The following is a 12,060-nucleotide window of genomic DNA, read 5'->3' as shown; positions in this document are numbered from 1 at the left end:
TAAAAACGACCGCTGCATTCTTTTAAATGTACAAAAGTCACTCGAGAAGCTGGAAAATTGCAGCGCATCTAATTAGGTGTACCGTTTTTCACGGCGGCCCCGTCTCCCGGCACTCGGCCACCGGCACCGGGCGACCGGCATCCGGCACTCGATGTCGCCGGACGCCGGACGCCTTTCCACGCGAACCGTTGCCGCTCGACCCAGTAATTATTTATATTGTGATCACTGGACACGGCCAGCGCTAAGCTAATTATATCAGAATTTCTTGTTACTTTGAGTTGATTAACAGAGATTATGAAAATAGAAACATAATTAAACATTTTAATCAATTAGTTAGAATACACAATTACTTGTTAAATTCATACTGAATTTTCACTGTAAGATATAGATTCAGTACTTATTAGGTTAAAATAGGATTAGGACTTCGAAATAACCATATAATGTTACAAATTGAAATTAAATAAAATGGAAAGAAAAATGGAAAAAGTTGCGACACGAGACAGCGACACGTATTGGTTATTACATAATTGGTTGAGATACAACGGAACCGAGTGGCATCGTGCGTATAGACCTTTGGTCTACCTAGCTGATAAGAACTGACTTGGTTAAAAACAAGTAGTTCAAAGGTAATCTAGCTTCAAAACGCTTTTCGATACACGTACGAAACAAATCCACTTTGCGAGTCATTCTCAAATACTCAGTGTTTCGCGATGTGTGATCACTAAACAGCTTCGCGGTATCACCTCTTTCAGACTTAACACGGAAAAATTATCTTATGTGGTACCCGTTAAGTCTATTTTACAATGACAAAGACAAAATACTTAAGAGCTTTCGTTGAGCAATGTTTCGGTTAAGAAGTAATAAAGTAGCCGTGTACTTAAGCGCAACGAGCTGTTCTTGCGCTACCAACGTCACTGATAACAGAAAGTGTTCTAGTTCCTTTTTATAAAAGAGAACAGTAAGCGGAGAGAAACATATCTGAATATAATAGTATATATATACTAGCTATATATCTATTTGCCCATACAGTGAAGTGATACGAGCATATAATAATATATTTGCATAAAGCAGCGCCCTGCGTATTTTTTCATGCGTTTATTTATTATTGTTTTATTGGGTTCTGTCTACGGCTTCTACGTGGTGAGTGGTGGCTCATCGTACCTTCGTCCCACATTATAAGACAGAACTTTTGAAAAAGGTGGCCCGTTATTTGGTTTCTCTTTAATATTGTTAACTGGTCACCACCACCCATAGACATTGGCACTATAAAACATTAACCATCCCTACATCGCTAATGTACCACAACCAACCTTGGGAACTAAATTGTCCCTTGTGCCTGTAGTTACACTGGCTCAGTTAGGATATCAACAGCCAATCGTTGTCAGTCCACTGCTGAACGTAGGCCTCTCCCAAGGTGCGCCAAAGCTCCCTGTCCTCCGCCTTCCGCATCCAGTTGGTGCCCGCCACCATCTTAAGGTCGTTGGTCCACCTGGCTGGAGGGCGCCCTACGCTGCGCTTGCCGATTCGCGGTCTCCACTCTAGAACTCGTCTGCTCCAACGGCCATCGGTCCTACGACATACGTGACCAGCCCACTGCCACTTCAGCCTGCTAATTTTGCAAGCTATGTCAGCGACTCCGGTTCTTTTCCGGATAATCTCATTTCTAAACTTATCCTTCAAAGATACTCCGAGCATAGCTCGCTCCATAGCACGCTGAGCGACTTTGAATTTGTGGACTAGTCCCGCAGTTAGTGTCCACGTTTCGGCACCGTATGTCATGGCAGGTAAGACGCATTGGTTGAAGACTTTCGTCTTCAAACATTGCGGTATAGACGACTTGAGGACTTGACGCAGGTTGCCAAATGCTGCCCATCCCAAGCGAATTCTTCGATCGGCTTCCTTCTCGAAGTTGTTCCTACCGACTTGTATTATCTGTCCTAGGTAGGTATATTCACTAACAACTTCGAGAGGTTTCCCCTCGACGTATATCGGTCCCGGCACGACATGCCTATTGAACATGACCTTGGTCTTGTCCAAGTTTATACCGAGACCGACACACCGGGAAGACTCACCTAGGCTACGCAGCATTTCGGTGAGTTGTTCCAGCGACTCTGCTATGATGACGATATCGTCGGCAAATCGAAGGTGTGAGATGTACTCGCCGTTTACATTGACTCCATACCTAGTCCAATCCAGCGTCTTGAAAACGTCTTCCAACGCGTTGGTGAACAGTTTCGGGGATATTACATCCCCCTGTCTCACCCCTCTGCGCAGTTGGATCGCCTTCGTCTTACAGTCCTGAATGTGGACAGTCATTGTAGCGGCGTTGTACAGACATCTCAGTACCTCGATATATCTCCAATCGATATGACATCTCTGCAATGAGTCGAGCACTGCCTAGGTTACGATGGAGTCGAAGGCTTTCCCGTAGTCCACAAATGCCATACACAGCGGCTGATTGTACTCATCGGTCTTCTGCACAATCTGCCGAACAGTATGGATGTGGTCCACGGTGCTGTAGCCTGATCGAAAGCCGGCCTGCTCTGGGGGCTGGAACTCGTCAAGTCGTCTGGCGAGACGGTTCGTGACGACTCTTGAGAACAGCTTATACACGTGACTCAGGAGGGAGATTGGTCTGTAGTTTTTCAAGAGGGTTTTATCACCATAAAACCCTCTTGAAAAACTACTAAGCAAGGTGTTTCTTGAAAAACAGTACCACCTCACTCCCACTCCACGTTTCCGGGGTCTTGCCATGTTGGATGACGGAATTAAAGAGGCTTGCTAGCTCTTTCAGGGCCGGACTCCCGCCTGCCTTAAGCAACTCTGTTGTGATTCCGTCATCTCCCGGAGTTTTGTTGTTTTTAAGCTGTTCTAGAGCCGCCCTAATCTCGCCTTGGTCAACGACCGGGAGCTCCTCGGAGTAATGGCGCATAAGAGGGGTGCGCTGGTCATCAACACTGATTCCCACGGGTTTATCCGATCTTGAAGAGAACAACTGCCCATAAAACCTCTCTACTTCTCCGACAATCTCAGGCCTAGAGGTAACGACCCCACCATTTTCAGTTTTAAGTTTTGTCCGACGTGGCCTCCCAAACTTGCGAGCGAACACTTTCGATCCCCGATTTTGCTCAATCGCAGAATAGTACTCCCCCAATCTCATCCCGTGGGTGTCGTAAGAGGCGACTGAGGGACGGGGAAAAGGGGAGATGGGCAGCAGCGTCCCCCCCCCCATAAACATCTTACCCCCCCTACTGCGCTCGCCAACACGCCTGCCCAGCGCGGCGAATATGGGCAAACCCCCCCCTTAATGGCAGATGCGCCCAAAAAAAGGCCCCCAGTTACCGGCAAGCCCGCTAGGCCCGACCAAGGTAGCGGTCGCGGTATTGGCAGGGCAGGGGGTGCTAAGAATCACCGGTTCACGGCAGGCTACCGTATAAAACGACTGCACATGGCAACGTACAATGGACGTTCGATGAGGCTGGACCATCACCTCGCCGAATTAGAAGTAGAGTTAAGTCATATAAACTGGCATATACTGGGGTTATCTGAAGTCCGAAGACAGGGGGAGGACACGATAACTCTAGAGTCCGGTAACTTACTCTACTTCCGCGAAGGTGATAACCTCTCCCAGGGTGGTGTCGGTTTTCTAGTCAAAAAGGATCTCATTAGCAGCATTGTGAAAATCAGTAGTGTGTCGAACCGGGTAGCGTACCTTGTCCTAAAACTTTCCGACAGGTACTCCCTGAAGGTCGTACAGGTATATGCGCCAACTTCGACATACTCTGATGATGTGGTCGAAGCGATGTACGAGGACATCGCAAAGGCCCTCAACGACACCTCGAAGGCCCACTACAATGTTGTTATGGGAGACTTTAATGCTAAAGTGGGAGTACAAGATAGCGGTGAATCGAAAGTCGGGCCTTACGGCTTGGGCTGCAGAAATCACAGGGGGCAAATACTGGTAAGCTTTCTCGAAGCGCAGGGGCTTTTTTTGATGAATTCTTTCTTTCAAAAGAAGCCTCAGAGGAGGTGGACCTGGCGAAGCCCCGATAACGTGACAAGGAACGAGATAGACTTTATCATTTCGAATAAAAGGCACATATTTAGAGATGTTTCAGTGATCAACAGGTTTAATACCGGAAGTGATCACCGCTTGGTTCGAGGCACTCTAAATATCAACTTAAAAGCTGAAAGATCGAGAATGATGAGGTCTACTCTTCGACCTACCATGCTCCAAGCTGCTCAAGGCTCCGAAAAGTTCCAAATGGAACTTCAAAATCAATTCACCGCGTTGGAAACCATAAGCAGCATTGATGAGAGAACCGACACGCTGGTCAAAATACTGCAAAACACATCCCGCAAGTGTTTTCCGCCACAGAGAAGAAACAACGCATCAAAACTCTCTGCTGAGACACTCGAGTTCATGAGAAAACGACGAGAACTACCATCGTTTTTGTCAGATAAGGCCTTAAATCGAATAATAAAAACGCTGACGCGACGCGATCTCCGACGCTACAATACCCGTGCCATCAGTTAGGATACAGTTTAATAATTAAAATAAATATTTTATTATAATTTTCATAGCTCGAGATAATTTATTATGAGAATTCAAATGGAATTAAGTTTTACTTGTTACATAAAATAATTTAATTTGATAAACAATACAAGTGTTCAGCTCATAAATACCTTCCCAACGATATATACATGTAGCTAATGGAGGGTGGGACCAAAACTGGCATCCTCCTTTGTATCTAATTTTATTTGTCTATTTCTGCATGTGTCATGCAGATGCTACAACGTAGATGAATTTAAATGGCCAAACGACATGACTCCCATCACCAAATAATACGACGTATCGAATATAAGATAAATAAATATAATGTCATTATATTTATTTATCTTATATTAAACTTATTAAATCCTCGTAACGAACAACAACTATCGTTTCAAATACAAAACGGTATTTCAAAATGTAAATATATTTAAGGTTTGTTTTTTAAATAACTTAATTTACATTTTTCTGCGCTGTCTGAACTGGCGAGTAATTAAGAGTGATATAAACGGCCTAGCTTTACTGCATGCACGTAATATTTCGCATCAAATTACACGCTCAATCTCATCGAATTTCAGGCTACATCGGGCAGTTCAACGCGCGGCGGGGCTCTTTAATACGATAGCGAGCGGCAGTCGCGAGTCACGAGTCGCGACCGGGCCCGACGTAGGCTTCAGCGATATGTCGGTCGGCGATAATGTTATCGAAATTGTAACTCCGGCATTTATGATTCAAATGTTGCGTGACATTTTATTTGCGATAAACTAACGCTGAGATTATGTGTTCCTAATCCGACGCGTTGTTGCGACCGAAGTTATTTAGCTTGAAAGAGATTGAAAAAAATTATTTACGCTTTCTAACTTTCAAACCTTTCCTTGCGTTCAGGTACATAGTTATTGAGTATTTACTTTCTGTCAAACCACTTTGTAGTTATTCTTCAAAGTGAATAGCCAATAATATCTTTAGGAAACACGATAGGTAGTATACCGACGCGCAGCTGCAGGACTGTTGCGAGATGCTAAACATCAGAATGCTATTCCCCTCACGTTAAATACAACAAAGACAATCTATATTCGTAACTCAACCCAAGCTGAAGACGATCAAAATTCATAAGTCTTTAGCTCCTGTAATTCTCCCTATATTTTTGAGGGGTAAATCAAATACATACATTCATGTATAATAGCAAATGATTGTAAAGTCGACCTTGCTAATGTCTAAACTTAGTATTAAAAGAAACAAAATTTTGGATTTGCAAGTGTAATAACTGCTAAATAAATTTAGCACAATTCGTCTTATATTGCATTCCAAATTGAGAATTTTTAATTGAGAAATTAAAAAAAAACTAAATTCTTGGATTTGGAGAAGACTCAAAGTTCTTACAGAAATGATTGTAAAAAAACAGAAAACGACTGTGTAAAATCGATTGTAATGGTCTGCACTGCCCTTATTTATGGGCTCTAAGAAATATAAGCTTTTCCTTACATCGTCAACTTGGGAACTAAGATTTTATGTCCCTTAAATACTAAATAATACTGTTTGGCGGATGGTACCTACCCAGTCGGGCTTGCACAAAGCCCTATCACCAAGCCATTACTTGCCATGTTTGAGGAAATGTTTCTCCCACAAATTAATAGTATAAATGGAAAAGGGCGCCCCAACTAAATCTAGGTATAAGTAACAGCAATATATGTACATTTTCATATTTACCCTTGCACCGCAAAATAGCATATTATTTATGCGTTGCCAAGTCAAGTACGATACCTAATCGTATATGAGTGCAAAACACTCCTCCATCGCAAATACATATATATGCTGCATGTATTAGCACGCGGCGTGCTGTTGACCGGCGAGTGAACACCGAGGACTGCAAACCACACACCCACACACCTTACACGCCTCGCAGTCATTAGCGCTGCGGAGCGGAGCTGCGGCGTGTCGCATGTAGCGCGTAGCGTGTAGCGTTTAAATGAAATATTGTCACTTATTGGCGGCGTTGCTCTTTGTTTGTCAACGAGTTCGTTTACACTACGATACGTGTGTGACATAATTTCAATCAATGTCGTGTTTAGTGTCGTGTTTCATGTCGATTCCTAAAATAGCATTTATTCAGTCATTCTGCGCGTCGCGTGACAACAATAATACTAAAGCTGACGGTTTTATTAATTCATTATAACAATATTTTATATAATTATATGATTGAAGCCTTTTCTGCGACTCATTTTTAGTCGTTGGTGTTGTTCTTTATGCATGTAATTACTTTTCAATTATTCAATATTGCAGAGCAAGCGATTGTGTAATGTAGTCACCTGAACGATAAGTCGGTTACACTGTAATTATACTGACTAATAAGAAATACAATCTTTCAACTTTAACTATAAATTCTATTCTTATTAATAAATATAATTTCATGTTTTAATAAGTTCATATTACCGCAGGTATAACACCTTGATCTTACATGAACCGAGGTAGTGAAGTTTATAATAATTAATCTGGTGCTCAGCGGCGAAGGAGAACATCATAAGGAATGCGTGTCGGATGAAATTCCGCCAAACACCAAGGTACAAACCTTCTCCTTGAAAGGAGAGCCTTTAGCCAGCAGAATGTAACTTTAGGATAACCGTGAGGAAATATAAAAAAATACAGCCGCGTTGGAGGAGCGAGAGTCACGTGACGATTATACAAAGGTCATTTGTATAATCGATTAATGTTACCGTTATTTAACATAGCGAAATAATTCCCGCACCGCCGCAGATGACTTAATTCATGATATAACAATAATAATAAAGAGAATATCAATCCGTGCAAATATCAATCAATGCAAATTTTATGTTTTTTTTTTAAATTTATTTATTTATTTATAACAAAAAATATTAATTTTATTTGTATTCTTGACACCCTAAATTATAAGCCTTGTCAACTAATGCTTGATATTATATTCAGTCAATTTTGATATAAAATCGAATGCTAGTTCGTTTATTAGCTTCGATAGTAAATAATCTGTAGTTCGTTTTTAATAAACGTTGTTTGCTTTAAATGTGCTTAGCTTGTGTCTTGTTATGTGATATGACAGTTGATAGTTTCAGAACGGACATAAATCATACTATAATTTTTACCAACCTATTTTTACAGGCTTACACAACTAACAAATTAATGTAAATAACAACACACTATTGGCGTCAATTAAAGACTTAATTTCATATTTGACTGACTGACGTTTCGATGAATAAAATAATGTTTTAGGATATGTGGCTTTCAAAACAACACAATATCTTCAGAAACATAGCAAATATCATAAAGGTAAAGATAGACGCACACTTTAAAACCATTATTGCATATTATTTAATTCATAAATAAAAATAACACATTGGATAATAAAATGACTATTTCAATTCTACTCTATCAGTTGAAAGTCACTGCAAACCACAAATTCCAAGTCTTTTTATAAATATTGTAAAAATCTGCCAATTTGGAAATGTCAAAATTTATTTATTTTAATATGAAATTATCGTTATTCTATCCCCATATTTGGTAATGCAGGAATTAACAAGTACGAATCAATTAACATTACTGATTGATATAAATAGTAGCATTTGACGATTCATTAGTAGATATTTGTAAAAGTCTATTTGAATAAAAATATTTTTATTTAATAAATCAAAACAATCCTTATTTACGATGTTTTTGAACTTTTTAGTAACGAAAGATTCAGAATGTACATGGTGTAGGAGGAATCGAAGTGAAACTCAATAGCTACACCTCTTCACGCGTCATATTACATAATGTATTACATACAATCAAATCCTGCCTGCGAATCGCCAAATGTCAAGCCCAAATATATATATGGAACGCCGAACTACTAGAATGCCAGGACCAACTTTATAGCGTATGAAGTAAAAAAATGCATTACTTACAAATGTGTTAAAATATCCAAATTATTAACATTAATGATACGAAGCTGCGGGGCAATGGCCTCCCTTCCTCTTGAGGAGAGGGTTCGGACACAAATTAAGCACATTAAAACTCAGTGGCGCTTGTCCGGATTTAAAGTCGCAATTTGGTTTGGATTATATTGTTATATTATTCGCGTACTTGTATAGATTGCTCGCTATAATTATAGCATTTGAAATATGACACAGTTCATTAGTACATTTAATTAGAACTGCGTACGAATTCTGTTGTAATAAACGCTGGTGAACACTAGCAAGACGGGGCTCACAGTTGTGTGTGAACATAACAACGGGGCGCGGAGTACTTGTAAATGGACAACAGTTTCACGTTGTGATAGTTCACGGGTATTTTGCATTGAATAGCGTATACCGAAATTTATCTAAGTAACAATTACAATATATAGGCCTCTGCATCTTTGACAGATGATTTAAGCGGCATCGCGAAGGTACTTGCGTTCATGACTGAAGAGACCAATGCCAGAGAGGATCCTTCGGCCGCACTCCCGACAAGTGTATGTGCCCCCAGATGGGCGGGGGTTTGAAGCCCGCTCATGACGCCTAGTGCGTCAATTACAATAGAATATTTAATATTTATACCTACTCTATAAATACGCACTAATGACATTATTGTTATATACGCTGGTTCTACAAGTGCGCAGGAAATATTATAGTACATAAGAAAAATCCAATAACTTTTTAGGCTGGTCCCCGGAAAAGAACTCAGATCCTTGGGAACTGCAGTCTTTACAGCTAGCCACTCCACCAACGAATCACAAAGTGTACACGAAGAAATCAGATTTCAGTCAAATTAATCCAAACTGCATATGATATGCAGTTTCGATCAATTAGATAATTATTATTAGGTTCTAACATATGAAATTAGCGTTTTGTCGTACGGACCACTTTGATCTGAAATATCTCCTCTTTGGTTAAGAATTCCAAATTCAAATTTATAAATTCATTTAGCTGGTACATTTGAATTTTGAAAACAGTCATTTATTTGCTTTTTCCTCATTATTTTTTCTTAGGCATCGCTTATTACCGTTCAATGGAAAACATGAAATATCGGTATATTTACGAGTACGAGTTCTACCGTGGCGCCAGTGCTGCAGAAACAGCTCGAATGATTAATTATGTGTACAGCGCTGGTGTCGTAAAAGAAAGCACGGTATGTTTTTGGTTTCAACGTTTTCGTTCTGGAAATTTCGACCTTCAGAACCAACCCCGTGGACGGCCGGAAACCAAAGTGGAAAATGAAGAATTAAAGGCTATTGTGGAAGCGGATCCATCACAAAGCACTTCAGAGATAGCTGCAGGCTTCGGGGAACGTGATAAAACTGAATTAATGCACTTGAAGCTAATCGGGAAAGTAAAAAAACTTGAACGATGGGTACCTCATGAATTGAGTGAATCGAACTTGCAAACACGCGTCGACTGCCGTGTTACTTTGCTCAACCGACACAATAATGAAGGGATTTTAAATCGAATCATTACTTGTGCTGAAAAGTGGATACTAATATGATATATAATCGGAAGTGCTCGTCGCAATGGTGGAATCCTGGAGACCCAGCCAAACCCTGTCCTGAACGAAAATTGACTCAGAAATAGTTACTTGTGGGTGTTTGATGGACTAGCGCCGGTGTCGTTACCACAGCTTTCTAAAATCTGGCCAAACGAATACGGCAGATATCTATCGTCAGCAACTGCAAGCCATGAAGGAAGAACTAGCTGCTAAACAACCGAGATTGGTCAATCGCTCTAGGCCACTGCTGCTTCACGACAACGCAAGACCACACACTGCACAACAAACAGCAACTAAGCTAGATTAGCTACAATTTAAATGTCTGCGACATCCACCGTACTCCCCGGGCCTTGCTCCAACAAATTACCATTTTTTCCAGAATTTGGACAACTTCTTACAAGGAAAAAAATTCAACTCCGATACGGCAGTCCAAACCACCTTCAAAGAGTTTATTGATTCTCGCCCCCATGGTTTTTTTAGTAAAGGGATCAATGAACTACCTATGAGATGGCAAAAGTGCTTAGATAACAACGGTGCATACTTATATTAATTAAATATATTTTACAAAAAAAAAAATAGACTTTATATTTCTCCCGTACAAAACGCCAATTTCATATGTAAGGACCTAATATTTAATTAGTATTATTTTTCCGTGCTGGCAATGCGACATGACAACGGACAATACTAGCCTAACACTTTATACGAATACCTCTACCGCAGATGACGGTGACACACCGTGCTAGTATATTATGTTTATGTCATTGGCTGAACCCGTAAATAGCTGAAATACATCAAAATGTTTGCAAAAGAAAGATGACCGCGATAAATTCTACGAAGTGAACCAAGTGGCAAGTGCAAATATTTACCGTCTTTGACTGTTTTGAGTAAATATTTGTACAAATTTAATAAAATAGGACCTCTAAGATTGGCCGAGTTTCAATAATTCATGAAAACTACAATTGTATCTACAGACATAAGGACTATAACTTCTTATTTCCCAAGCTTGTTGGCGCATTGGCTATGTAAGGAATGGTTAATATTTCTTACTCATGGTGGCCCATTTGTCTGCCTTCCTACTAATTTGATCACGCTACGCCAAATGATATGTAATACTGACATACTTTAATGAAGTCAACGAAACAAAAACTTAAAGTCTAGGAATGACGTTTAAGCAGATAATCTAGCTAGTACTGTTACCGAATAAGAAAGGAATCAATAAGACGTAACTAACAGTACATCGACAGCACAGACGATACTAGTGATAACGGCGCTTAATGGCTGATCGATTGATACATTCGTTTTCAGTAATTGCAGTTAGTAATCGTTTCAATCATAGGAATGGTGCGTGACTGGGTGCAGTATGGTATGCGATACGCTCGCTATTCCATCCTTGTCAATTCAATTCTATTCCTGCCCGAGCTGCCGTTAGTAACGCAAACATTGCACACAATTTAGCTTCGGCGTAGAATATTGTATTGCAGGACGTGATAGATTTGCTAACAGCAATGAGGTTTTGATTGCAATTAAAAAATGTCAGCGGATAGAATAAAGTAATAGTCGTATGCCATCCTATACATTAACAACATAATTGCATGCCTATCTCCACTTATGTATCAACGAAATCATATATATAGTTAAGTATAATTTTTCAAAATATATTTGTTTTTGTGTGAAGCTGTGTTTGCTATATTATGACTGATTTATGACCGCAACACGGTCAAAACGTCGAACAAACTTTACTAAGCCGTGATTGAATTGTGAGGTATCAAAATCTAAATATATATATTAATTACTTTTATTTTTGCATAGTTTTTTGATACACCTGGAAGGCTTTGCACGTACAGTTTGCAGTGTTTAAGAAAACAGTCTAGATATTATTCTTGAAAGTGAAGTAATTATGTGCATTCTGTACCCTCAACTGCTTGTATACAAACCCCGAAACCGTAACCAGCGAGCTCAGACCACATTCAGTATATTAGTTACGACGTCTTGAATGGTAAAAAATTCATTATTTCATTAGCAGTCATTATTTAAATACA

The 12,060-nt window shown here is 40.0% G+C and overlaps 1 protein-coding gene across 1 annotated transcript in view; it reads left to right on the top strand.

Annotated features, from left to right (window-relative positions):
- LOC126770466 (beta-1,4-N-acetylgalactosaminyltransferase bre-4-like) overlaps positions 1-9,963 on the top strand; it is a 266,346-nt gene extending 256,383 nt beyond the window's left edge. Inside the window, exon 5 of the transcript XR_007669459.1 lies at positions 9,870-9,963. The gene's annotated coding sequence lies outside the window, so the exon portion shown is untranslated. The remainder of the gene's footprint in view (positions 1-9,869) is intronic.
- Positions 9,964-12,060: the final 2,097 nt, after the last annotated feature.

The sequence above is a fragment of the Nymphalis io genome, chromosome 9, assembly GCF_905147045.1.
Source record: "Nymphalis io chromosome 9, ilAglIoxx1.1, whole genome shotgun sequence".
Lineage (NCBI taxonomy): Eukaryota > Metazoa > Arthropoda > Insecta > Lepidoptera > Nymphalidae > Nymphalis > Nymphalis io.
The sequence above is the reverse complement of the archived record's forward strand: the minus strand, read 5'-3'. Positions and strand labels throughout refer to the sequence as shown.